General features: G+C 41.6%; 1 long non-coding RNA gene across 1 annotated transcript; it reads right to left on the bottom strand.

The window, feature by feature from the left end:
- Positions 1-281: 281 nt before the first annotated feature.
- On the bottom strand, positions 282-11,830 carry LOC106553721 (uncharacterized). Its single transcript, XR_001313875.2, has 3 exons — positions 11,681-11,830; positions 10,384-10,438; positions 282-1,235 (listed from the first exon to the last, which is right to left on the bottom strand). It is a non-coding gene; the product is annotated as an uncharacterized LOC106553721 (long non-coding RNA).
- Positions 11,831-13,438: the final 1,608 nt, after the last annotated feature.

Genomic DNA, 13,438 nt, shown 5'->3' with positions numbered 1-13,438 from the left:
CTCCTGCAACCCCAGCCACTGTGCTCCTTCTGTAACACTAATGGCCGCCGCAAAAAGAGCAGTAGGCACAGTGACGCGCAACACAACAGCAGCCATGAGGTGACTATGCTTGCCGCCTCCTGTACCTCAAAAATAATAAGACCTCTCCAAAAATAAGGCCAAGCATTTATTTCGAGGTTCAAACGAAAATAAAACCCCATATTATTTTCAGGGAAACACGGTAGTAGTCAGCCTTCATGGGAAAAGATACCCAAAAGCTCATCTTTTTTTAATATGTAATTTTTATTAATGTTTTTACAAAACAAAACATAAAAATCAAGTTCAACATCCATTCTTCCCATTCCTAAGACATCGGTATATCCCCTTTCGTTTATCATCTTACATACTTTCCATTCGTTTTTCATTCTCAATTTTCTCTTTACATTTATAATTCCTATAACCTAATATTTACATATATCAATGTTCTACTTTCATTTGTTATTCTTATTCTCTAACCACTGATACCATTTGTCCCATATTGTATAGTATTCTTTTTCTTTTTTATCTTGCAGTTTGAGAGTTCATTTAACCATTTCCATGCAGTCCATTTTTTTTTTAATTATCATGTTTTCGGAGGGTATGCCATCTATTTTCCAGGTTTGGGCATATGCTATTCTTGCTGCTGTCAGTATATGAATTATGATATAATTGATTTCCAAAAGCTCATTTTAATGCCTGCAATGGCTTCTCCCTTCCCTTTGAGCCACTAACCGCCAAAGGGTTTCGGCCTATTAATCACATGGCTTTGTTTTCTCTTTTGACTGAGACATTGATATTAGTCTAGGTTTTTGTCTGGAAGACCCTGAGTGGGGAAAAACTGCCCTGAAATAAAAGTCCCTTTTATTGAAACAACTGTAAACAGCTGCATAATAATAATTAATAATGAGGTATTCAGCTTCTACTATTCAAAGACTCTCTAATAGTAATCCCTCAGCCTCCCTCTAAGGCCCCATGCAGATGTGGTAGCTCTGGATCTCACAAGGGATGTTGTTGTCCATCTCATAATGCTAAAGTTGAGAGGAATCCTCTTTTCCAAAGCCATGATTCCCCAAAGCCTTGAACATGGTTGGCTTTGTGGAATAGATTATCTCGCCACATCGGAGGCTTCCTCGGTTCCTGGCAGCTCTGCAACCTTGGCGACAGGATTCTGCAGTTCCTTTAAAAATAGCTTAATTGAGCTGTTGAAGTTACGAAACCTGATATGAGTTGATAGATATGAAATAATTAATACACAGAAGACAAAACAACTGTAGATCTCCAGTATACTCTGGATGTTCTTTGCTAACCGTAGGTCAAGTGCCAGGCCTGTAACAAAGTTCCCTCAATATTTAATATTCATCAGTGGTAGATTACATTATGAATTCAAATTCTTAATTTTTAGATCTCCAAGAACCCATGGCATGAACAAGTTGCAATCATGAAAGCAAGCAATCAGGTCAAAGCATGTTCGTTTTTGTCTGAAAATCTATTTATGCGAATATTAGAATTTTGTCTTGACTTTCTTAAAATAGCTATGAAGTGGTATATCATCCACATCATAATGGAGCTTGTTATTTATGAATCCATAACAAAATCTGCCAAAGAGAACCATGGAGCAATTTTGCTTCTTATTTAATGTCATACAGTTTGGATCCATGATAAGATTTAATTTGCCCCTAGCCACATCATCTTTGGTAAAAATAGTGCCTTTATCACCTTATTCTCTGGTCAAGAGATTTAAGTCAAAATATCAAGAAACATCAGAAAGGATGAATTAACTTTCTACAACCCGAATAACTATATCTAAGGAAGTATCAAATGATCTGGCTGAACTTTCATTATTTTTGAAAAATCCCAAAGAACTTTTGAAGTGACAGATAGTAGCAAAATAGTTGATTTTGCAAAAGATGAAAAAAAGGGGTTGGGGAACTACAATCTAGAGGAGCCACAAAATGAATATTTTGTTCAGCAAACATCTTGAAAACAAAGCAATAAATTGTCATAAGTCAGCATGGGCATGACAAGATAAAATCTTTCCAGCCTAGTCTTACCTTATTCTGCTTTGGTGAAGCTCCCTTAATAAGCTCTAATAATGCTATAGATATGATATACCTAGATTATAGCAATGCTATAATAATGGAATGAAGGAAAAACTTCCTGACAGTGAGGAAAATTAACCAGAGGAACAGCTTTCCTTCAGAAGTTGTAGGTGCTTCATCATTGGAGGTTTTTAAGAAAAGACTGGACAGCCACCTGTCTGAAATGTTATAGGGTCTCCTGCTTGAGCAGGGGACTACACTAGAAGACCTCTAAGGTCCCTCCCACCTCTATTCTGATTGATTGAAATCAAGCATGCAGGACGAGACTGGAGATCCCTGGATTAACAATGGTTCTTGTGAAACAGTGGTTGAAATCAGATTTGATTTTGAAAACTGAGTATGAGCCAGGAACGTGATGGTAGCACATAAAAGCAAATGCAGTTTTAGATTTTATCAACAGAAGAATCCAAATTAGAGGAAGTAACAGTTTCTCTAGTTGATTCTGCTTTGATCACATCCCAATTTAAATAGTGGGTCTGGTGTGGTTACACTTTTGGTGTTGCACAATACCAGAGAAGGGCAAAAAGGCTGGTCAAGGATCTAGAAATTAATTTCTATGAAGAACAATTGAAGAAATTATACAGCTTTTATCCTGAAAAAAATGCCAACATTTTTCAAATACCTGAAAGGTGTGGCCTAGAAAGCTAAGATCTGGCTGGAGAGGCTGGATGTGGAATGGCAGAGTTGACTAACAGAAGCAGATGCCAACTGAATGTTAGAGAAAGCTTCAAAGAAGGAGAGTTCCACCATGGAACTTATGACAAGCTGAGGAGCCAGAGGTTGTTAACTGCATGTTGTACATTGCACAAGTCAAAAAGAGGACTGTGGAAATATCTACAGACCCCCTCACATCCTGGACATAAATTGTTCCAACTCCTACCCTCAAAACGATTCTATAGGGCACTGCACACCAAGACAACTAGACACAAGATCACTCTGCTAAACAAATAATTCCCTCACCACAGTCAAACTATTCACTAAGGCTGCATTACTATTACTATTTGTCTTCTCATCATTTCTATCACCCATCTCCTCCCACTTGTGACTGCAGGACTGTAACTGCTGCTTGTAGCCTTACGATTTATATGGGTATTGTTTTCTGATTGCTTATTTGTACCCTATGACTCTCATTAAGTGTTGTACCTTATGATTCTTGGCGAATGTATCTTGTCTTTTTATGTACACTGGGAACATCTGCACCAAAGACAAATTCCTTGTGTGTCCAATCACACTTGGCCAATAAAAAATTCTATTCTATTCTATTCTATTCTATTCTATTCCATTCCATTCCATTCCCTGTTCTGGTCTATTCTCGTCTTGACTTGTCTCATCTATTTTAATCTTTGGATTTCTGCCCATAATAGGGAGTTGGACTTTGTGACCCAACTGGTCTCTTCCAACGCTGTGATTCTGTGAAGAAAACCACATGTCTCCTTGGCCTGTGTCCTTCCAGGCAAAATGAATTGGCTACAGTAGGACTTTTTAATTGGGACACCTGTTCAGATTTCAAGAGGTCATAGAGTCATGCACATTGTTGTTGAATAGTAGGAGCTAAGATACTATAGAAAACCTGCCTCTCCTTTGTTAGACATTTGTAAACAGAAGCTGAATGGCCCCCTGTCAGGCTGTTGTGGTTGTGGTTGAGGTTGCATCCAGCAGGAGTTTAACTAGGTTATTCCAAGGCATTCCAACCCACATAGTACATATACAGCTAGCTGGATTCTGTTTGGCTGCCACTCTGTGAATATCTGGCACAGCTCTCAACAGAAAACCTTTGTTTGTTTGCTTGTTTGCTTGTTTGTTTACTTATAGAATGTTTGAATGCAATAAACATGTAAAATATTAAAGAAAACATAAGACAGAGAGATGATAGATGTTAGGGAGGCAGGGGGAGGAAGAAAGAAAGGAAGAAAGGGAGAAAGGAAGAAAGGAAGAAAGGATAATGATAAAGAGAAGAAAGGAAAATGGGAATGGAAAAGCGGAAGGAAGGAAGGAAGGAAGGAAGGAAGGAAGGAAGGAAGGAAGGAAGGAAGGAAGGAAGGAAGGAAGGAATTTGATTTCTTCCCTCCTTTATATCAAATAGTTGCCATCCTCCTCTGTCCTCTCCCTCTTTAACTCTTTCTAAACCCATATCCATAAACCATCAGTGGGATCTTTTTTTTTTCTTTCAGCAAAAAGTCCATATAAGGATTTTCACCTTTTAAAACAGTTTCATCATTTTTTTTCTCTGATCAAACTGGTCAGCTTTGTCATTTTTGTGAGCTCTGACAATTTTATAATCCGATTTTCTGCTAGGTATTTCATCAGTCTTCCGTCTCTGTGCATACAATAATCTAGCCACAGTTACCATATACAATATTAATTTTCCATATTTCTTTTCTAGTTCAATGTCCATAAAATCCAACAGAAATAACACCAGTTTCATCATAATGTTAATGCATAATATCTTTTGCATTATTCTATGGATTTGCATCCAAAATTTCTTTGCTTTTTGACAAGTCTGCTATGCATGATAAATAGTCCCCTCTTCTTTTTCACACTTCAAATTGGTTTGATGTTTTTTTATACATTTTTGACAGCTTGAACAGTGTCATATACCGACAACAGAACATTCTATTAAAATGTTCTTAAATTATGACACAGTATAGTTTTCCCCTTTTTCTCTCCTATATTCATATTTCTCCTCGGAAAAAAAGGTTGGAGAATTACCGCGCAGTCTTTAACTTGCAGATCTTCTGTTTCAAATCTTAATAATAAGGTATGCATTTAAGCTATTTTACGATCATTTGTACATAACTCCACTTCAGCTTTCTTCTTCCAATTCCAATTGCCTGTTTTTTTCCATATTAAACCTCTTTCATCTGATTATAAGAAAACTATTGAAAAAAATTGAGCTATTCGTTCTTTTGTCTTTATCCTAATTTCTTCCTCACTGAAATAGAAAGCCCTTTCAGGTGTATCTCACATGGTCCACTGAAGAAAGCCGAGAGAGGCAACAGAGAAAACCTGAATGAAAGGAATCCTCTCCTTTGCAAATATAGACTATAGAATAACAGAGTTGGAAGGGACCTTGGAGGTCTTCTAGTTCAACCCCCTGCTTAGGCAGGAAACCCTACACCACTTCAGACAAATTGTTATCCAACATCTTCTTAAAGACTTCCAGTGTTGGGGCATTCAAAACTTCTAGAGGCAAGCTGTTCCACTGATTAATTGTTCTAACTGTCAGAAAATTTCTCCTTACTTCTAAGTTGCCACTCTCCTTGATTAGTTTCTACGCATTGCTTCTTGTCCTGCCCTCAGGTACTTTGGAGAGTAGTTTGACTCCCTCTTCTTTGTGGCAATCCCTGAGATATCAGAACACTACTATCATGTCTCCCCTTCTTTTCATTAAACTAGACATCCCCAGTTCCTGCAATCATTCTTCATATGTTTTATTCTCCAATCCCCTAATCATCTTTGCTACGCTTCTCTGCACACTTTCTAGAGTCTCCACATCCTTTTTACGTCGTGGTGACCAAAGTTAAATGCAGTATTCCACGTGTGGCCTTAGCAAAGCATTATAAAGTGGTATTAACACTTCACATGATCTTGATTCTATCCCTCTTTGCTTTTGGAAGTGCAAAGAGAAGCAGCTTTTAAGGATTTGCTTCATTCTTTGCAGCTTCATAGAGTCCAACTAAATAGAATCCTACTAAATCAGTCTTTGGTGAAAGTTTAAAAAATGTTGAGAGTCCATGATGAGGCTCATAGGTTATTTTAGATTGACCTGTATCCATTTTTATGCTGGAGTAACTGTTGAATGAGGGAATATTCTGGACGTATTATAACTGGAAATAATATAAAATATGTACTATAGTAGAGCACTCAACCAAATATGTCATAATAATCTTATAAATACATGTGGTCTACTCTACTTTGCAATTGATAGAACAGTTGCACTCAAAGGATAGTAGTCAATGACACTATATTAACTTGGAGGGAGGTCTCAAGTGAAATCCATCACTGAGCCGCTGTAAAGGCTGGTGGGAGGTCAGGATCCACAATAAAACACAGACCACTCTTAACAAGAACTGGTTAGTAATGACAAGAATAAGTCACTCTGTATGTGAAGGAAAAAAACGAAATGCGGAGATACAGGCTGGTGAGACCTTGCTTGGTCAATCTAGGAGTCATCAAATTGAAATAGACCAGGATTGGACACTCAGAAGATCCCACATTTTACTACTCAAGAAGGAATGGTGTGGCTTTTACAGCTGGGAAGGTTATTGCAAGAACAGCACTTGTTTGCCATGCAATCAATGGTCTGCTAGACTTCATGGACAACCTTGTAATGGGACGATCATTTACACTCAAATCACTGATGTAGAAGAAGAAGAATTTTGATCTTTGATAACTTCTACTCTGTTTCTCAGGAAAAAAGACCCTGTTTTATATTTTTGCCACCCAAAAAGACAGCAGAATGTCTTATTTTCAGGGGGCTTACCTCCCTTGTGTGCGTCCCGTCCTACCCACCCACCCCACCCCGCCTGGTGTCTTTTTTACTGCCAGAGGCCTTCAGGAACTTTTTCAGAGTAGGTTGCATTTTCGGGAAAATATGGTATGATCAAGTTTAATTTAAAATCAACAGAACATGCTGTTTGTGATTGGAGACTGGAATGGCAAAGGCGGAAATACGAAAGAGGAAAGTATAGTTGGAAGTTATAGCTTATAGCAGTGATGGTGAGCCTTTTTTTTACGGCGTGCCAAAATCATTTGTGCACGCACTATCACACACATACACACACACACACATGCCCACACCAATTCAATCCTCCCCGCCCAGCTGTGACCAGGGTGGCTGGGATTTTCCACCATGGCACCAGCTACAGCATGGGGCTTGAGGCATTGGTGGAGGTGGCAATGCCAGAGGCTTTGGGGCTGAAGTAAAGGACGGAGGGTGGTGGGTTGAAACTGCTGAAGACCATAGACCAGGGGCGAAATGCTACCAATTCTGACTGGTTTGCTAGAACCGGTAGCAAAAAATGCTAAGATTTGCCCAAACTGGTAGTAAAAAAAAAGCTTTAAAAAGTGGGGGGAAAGGTTCTGGGCCATTCAGTTGCGCTTCCCCCACTTTTTAAAGCATTTTTACTACCTATTTTCTGGAACCGGTAGTGTAGAGGTTATACAAAGGTTACGTACAGACATGCACAGTAAACTGCCATGATCTCAGTAACCGATCACCTCAACTGTTTATAAGCTCACATAATTAGTGGAACCAGGCATTACCAGGAACTGTTGTGTTATGTGAGATTCTACCCTGGCTGGGATGGTCTTAGAGATTGACAAGGAGAATGTACCAATAAGATGCTGTTGCTACCTATGCTCTTCCTTTGCTTGTTGAAACTGTATAAAAGCCAAATAAACAGTGTCCAAATAATTTTGGACACCACTTTCTGTGATGAATTTCTGAGACCTACACGGTAGGGAAAAAATGCTTTAAAAGTGTTTGTGGGGGAGATTCTGATGATCACGTGGTACAGCTGTGAGGCGCCCGATCGTCAAAACCTTTTTTCCTACTTTTTAAAGCATTTTTTTCCTGCCGGTTCAGGTGAATAGGTAGAAAAAAATGCTTTAAAAAGTGAAAAAAAGTTGGCCACGCCCACCAGTCTCATGACCCCTCCCCTCCACACACACCAACCCACGCCCACAGAACCAGTGGCAAAAAAATCAATTTCACCACTGCCTTAGGCCTCTAGTTCAGCCCCATCATTTCTTGGAGTTGCCATTGCCACTGCAAGGGCCATTGGCCAGGAGGGCAACAATGGGGAAGACAGGGAGGTGAGGCAATTGAAGAGGAGGTGGTCTCTTGAGGATTGGGCTTGGAGGTAATAATCTGGGGAATGACTGGGATTAGAGTGGGCCCTCATCTCATGAGCTCAGAAAGGATTCACTTAAGGACAATAACAGGGACTGTTGAATTGCCGTCACTCAGAGAGAAGGTCCTGGTACACAACCAGAGCTCCTGGTTAACAAAGGAGTGTGACAAGGCTGTACACTCATCCTATTTATTTAATCAATATGCAGAATATATATCTTAAGGGAAGATGAATTCGAAGAAGATAAACATGGATTTCAGATCGGAGGAAGAATCATCAATAACCTTCACCAGCCAAAAATACAAAGGATCTGCAAGGTTTAGTAATAAAAGTTAAGAAGAACAGGACAAATGGAACTAAAATTAATACAGCCTCTCTTTAATAAGCTTCCATTTAGTTTTAGTTTTTAGTTTTCCTAGTTTTCCTAGTTTAGTGACGATTCATAAATACAACAGGAATGTTTCCAACCCATGCATACATTTACAAACAAATTTCAAGAGGTTAACAACAAAAGCCTCCGGTGTGAAACTAATTAAGGTCTGGTCAGTTTCAGGCAGCCTCAAGCTGGCAGGAAGGTTCTACTCAGCTAATTAAGGTCACAGAGCTGAACTTGTTAATGTGTAGTTAGCACTTTTTAGGAAAGCGCTGAGCTGTAGACAGGAGCAGATAGCTTGTTTAAGCAATTTCTCCACTTTGCAAGGGGGCAAGAAAAGGAGGGGGGAATGGATCAGGGACAGGACACCCTATGAGAGAACTTTAGCTGAATGAGATGGAGGAAACCAATTAATGTTACAGATTAATAGAGTTGGAAGGGACCTTGTAGGTCATCTAGTCCAACTCCCAGCCCAAGCAGGAGACCCTATATACCATTTCTGACAAATGGCAGTCCAATCTCTTCTTGAAAGTCTCAAGTGATGAAGCCCCCACTACTTCTGAAGGCAACTTCTGTTCCATGGGTTAATTTTTCTCACTGCCAGAAAGTTCCTCCTTGTTTCTAGGTTGAATCTCTCCTTGTTCAGTTTCTATCCATTACTCCTTGTCTGGCTTTCAGCTGCCTTGGAAAATAGCTTGACCCCCTCCTCTCTGTGGCAGCGCCTCAGATATTGAAACATTGCTATCATGTCTCCCCTGGTTGTTCCTGAACCTTTCCTGCTGTGGCCCGATCCCTCTGGAAGACTCTGCCAGGGGAGAACTACCCTTTAATCTGAAAGTGTCTTAAAAATGTTGGTGCCACTTGGCTTGGGGTCGTGAGAGGAGTGCTCGCTGCTGAATGTGGTTGATGGAGTAAGAAGACTCCATCCCTGTGCCATCTGTCTTCTTTGTTCTGGTGTTGTTGTTGTTTTTGCACGATTCTAGAATTTTAATTTGCATAGCTGTAGAATTTTAATCATGTTTCTATTTATCTCTTTTTTGAAAAAAAATCTGTAAACCTCTCAGTAACCTTATCAGGGAAATAGGCATATAAATTCAACAAATAAATAAAAAAATATTACCCACTAACACTCAAAAACACCCCTCACCTATGTGCCTAATAGCCAGCAGAGGCCCCAGTGCCATTCAACCCATCTCCCCCCTCATACACACACCCCAAATCCACCTCTGGTTCTCACATGGAGGGAGGGAGGGAGGAAGGAAGGAAGGAAGGAAGGAAGGAAGGAAGGAAGGAAGGAAGGAAGGAAGGAAGGAAGGAAGGAAGGAAGGAGACCATTCACAGCTCTCAAGCACTCTCAAGCAGTGCTTTCTTCCTCCTCGGTGTTATAGAGGAGAAGGCAAAGAGGCCTCTACAGTGGGGCAGCCACACTCTATTGTAATACACACAACACACACACACACAAACACACACACACCACCCAGCCACTGCTCAAACGGACAACACCCCAGCATCCAGCCACAAGCAGACAATGAGAAACAAAGACGCACAATCGAGCTCCTAAAATACAGTCAAAATGGCAAGGGGAAAAACATGGAGTCTTCCATCATAGTCCCTCCTTTTGCTCTCTCCCACCAAGTTTGAAAAAGCTGCCCAGTTCACCCAAGCAGCCAAAGATAGTCCGTGCAGTAGATGTGGTCAGCTTCTGACCTGCTCCTCAGCCTCCTCTTCCAGGAAGCAACTCGAGTGGCTCTCAAAGCAGCTGGACTGAAAAACCTCAGCAGCCAAGGCAGTCCAAGAATGCCAAATTAAAGAGGCCACCCAGTTCATAAGAATGGCAAACACCGTCACCGAGGTAGGTATGGTAAACGCCACAAAACATCCCACTTGTGCTGAGCAGTCTGGTCCAGCCATCCAGCCCCCCTTCGGGCAAATCAAATGCCACTCCAACATCCCTCAAACCCCCACACAGCAAACAAACACACTCTGAAATTGACAAGGAGGGCAGCTCGGAAGTGCCTGTTCCCTCCACCAACTTAACTGGAATAATTATGTTGTTCTTGGTCCGTGCTTCTGATTCTTGTCTCTGGAAGTCCCTGGACCAAAAAAAATGCTGTGTCAGAAGTTTGAATTTGTGATTCCTTCGCCCCCATGATCAGCTTCTTCCATTAAGTTTTAAATGTATACTTGGGAAGATTTGCATCCCATTTCTAGCACCAACTGCACAAAGTACGTCTGCACGTCTGCTCTTGGCTCAGAGCTGAACACAGCTGGCCATTTCACACAGTGTGGCTTCTCTAAATCTTTTGACGAATTGATAATTATGGGATTTACCAAGGGTAGAAAACATCAAGTCAGCTTTTCCATTGTAAGAGTCAGTCACACTGAAGACAGAGGCCAGCTTTCCCCAGAGCATAACGGGCCCCCAAGAAGGCACCAGAAGAGCTGGAGGCCTTCCTGGCCCAAGAACATTTGCTTCTGAAGCACTGGAGGATCTAAAGGAGTAAAGGCTCAGATGTCTGGAGCCTTGCCATGCTAAAACAAGGCTTCTCACCTTGGCTCCTTAGTCTTTCCCAAGTGTATGGTATAGGGGTGAGTTCCAGCAGGGACTACTGCTGGTTCACTCGTGGGCATGCCACACACTTGATACGCACTGCGTGCGCATGTGCACTGCAATAAAAATTGCTCTGTGCATGCATAGAAGCAAAAAACAAGATGATAGTGCCTATGGCGCCACCGGGAGAACCGGTTCAGGGTCGTGGTAGGCCTGGGTCTCTGCCAGTTCCAGCGACCTAGCCCGCCAAACAACTACCAGTTCTGCTGAACCGGTCTGAACCGGTAGGAACCCACCACTGGTGTGTTTTTGTCTGGGCTTCTGTGTGCCTAGAATGGGGTATTATGTAGTTGATGCTTCCGTTGAAATGGCAAAACAATAAGATGTCCTAGTTTTTCCAATTTGGTGCCCAAAAATTGGTTCAGCTTGGCACAGAAACCAGTCAGAGCCAGACACAAGACACGGACTTTTGCAAAACCTTCATTCAAGCTCTTCAGCGAAAGAGTCCCAGTCCAATTTGGGAGCTGAGACCCTGAACAACAGCATAACACGATCGTTTCAGAAATAGGGAACATACTACGCAAAAGTCTGGCTTCTGTGATTTGAGACCCAAATGTCATATTGACTCTGTCACATAGCAACCGCACATGTTTAATCATGGGGCAGATGGAGGGTGTGAGGGTCTCATCAAGTCTGCCTTTCAGAAAGCAGTTATAGCATTGGAGTTAAAGAAAAACAAACAGAGATATTTCTGGGCTGATTCAAATACCTTTTTTACGCCTACCATTCACACATATCTTGGAAGCTGGCTATTCTCTTCGTTGGTGCAGAGGCTCCGGCACTTTCGTTCCCATGCAGCCTCATTTACCAAGAGGGACCGCCTGCCTTTTGTGCGATTATCCTGCAAACCCGATTTACATTTTCTTAGCAAAACTGCAATGAGCCTATTGAGAGCGACAAGGTCAGTTACCTAACATCAGCAGCTGTAATCTCCCAAGGTAATGATTACAAGCCCCTGCCCACATCCCAGGGTTTCTTAATCACTGCTAAGGCATTTCTTTGTAATCCGAGTAAATTACTTTAATTGCTTGCAACTACCAATTAGTTCCTGAGTGTGCCCACCGAGGACTTTGCACGCACTCTCCCTTCCTTCGGAAGGCTCAGTCCGCCTCCAAAGACAATTCCTGGTCTGTGCTCTGCTGGTCATTGGGCAGCCCCAGCTGGAGACGCTTCCCAGCTCACGTTGCTGGACAAAGCCTCCCCTTGTGGATGTGCTCATTGTTTGCTAGAAAAGGACCAAGGCAATTATCTCCTCTCGGTTCATAATTAACCAACTCCACAAGGCAAGATTCCCAGGTTAGGGGAGGGAAGATCAAGTTGAGTGGGGGCTCCTGGCTTGACTCAAACTCGGAGGTGGGACTTGGGATCCAGGTGATTGCTGCCAGCATGGGTGCATCTCATGGCCCCGAGGAAGCCACTGTCTGTCAGGGACGCTCATAAATCTACTGCAATGGAAAATGCAACTGAGATGGCCAACAATTGTGCAAACTTAAAGTACCCAATCAATAATGAAGACAATATCTAAGTACTCTGAGCACATAGGTCATAAAAATGTAACATAGCAAAAAATGCAATAAAAGAAAAGAATGATACAGGAAAAGCAAATGAGAAAAAAAATGCTAGATATAATCAAAGGGCTAAAATAGGTTGCAGGAACCTAACCATGAAATGTTGGAAATCTGCAAGAAGATCCTTCACCCATTCATGCTCGGAGCCATTGAGTTCCCTCTCCATCAGTCACCTGGCCTTGACCTAATCGTAAATGAAGCAGTGGAGGATGCAGAGCATAATCTCCTCAACTTGATAGGCACCACAGGGACACTGCTCCATAGGATGCTTGCAAGGTGTACCAAATTCGCCGTTTGCAAGCCAAGGGATGTAATCACCTTTCTCAGTGGGGCGTTGCTAATATTGGCCTGATCCCAGAAGAGGCTTCTAGGTTTTTAGAGCAGCTATTATTATTATTGTTGTTGTTGTTGTTGTTACTATTATTATGTGGTTAATCTTTGGTGAGATTCACAGCCTTTGGGGCTGGTTGGTAGCTCAACAGCTCGAGTCCTAACCAAGGGCCTAGGAACTGTTAAGGTAATGTCAAAGGATATAAGCTCTTCCAAGTAGGGTGGTTTTTTGTAGAATCAGAATGTTCAAGTCTGATTAATTTAAAATTTCCAAATAGCGAGGTAGCCCTTTGGGTATTGCTCCAAGGGCTCCAATTACAATCGGGACAACACTCGGTTTCTTTTTCCACATATTATTATTATTGCATGGTTAATCTTTGGTGAGATTCACAGCCTTTGGGGCTGGTTGGTTTTATTATTATTATTTTACAACCCTGTAAACCCTTGATTCAGGATGGAGTCGGGGTGCCTGAATGGAATTGAGCATTTACTGGCCAGATGCCCTTCCCGATGCCTATGCAGGGTTTGCAGCAGATATTTTCTCTTTGCACTCTGATAGAGAAATATCTGTTGTTGCCTAGGAT

This window comes from Thamnophis sirtalis, unplaced genomic scaffold (genome assembly GCF_051295495.1).
Source record: "Thamnophis sirtalis isolate CommonGarterSnake01/CBP01778 unplaced genomic scaffold, rThaSir2_p1.2 scaffold_13, whole genome shotgun sequence".
In the NCBI taxonomy this organism is placed as follows: domain Eukaryota; kingdom Metazoa; phylum Chordata; class Lepidosauria; order Squamata; family Natricidae; genus Thamnophis; species Thamnophis sirtalis.
The sequence above is the reverse complement of the archived record's forward strand: the minus strand, read 5'-3'. Positions and strand labels throughout refer to the sequence as shown.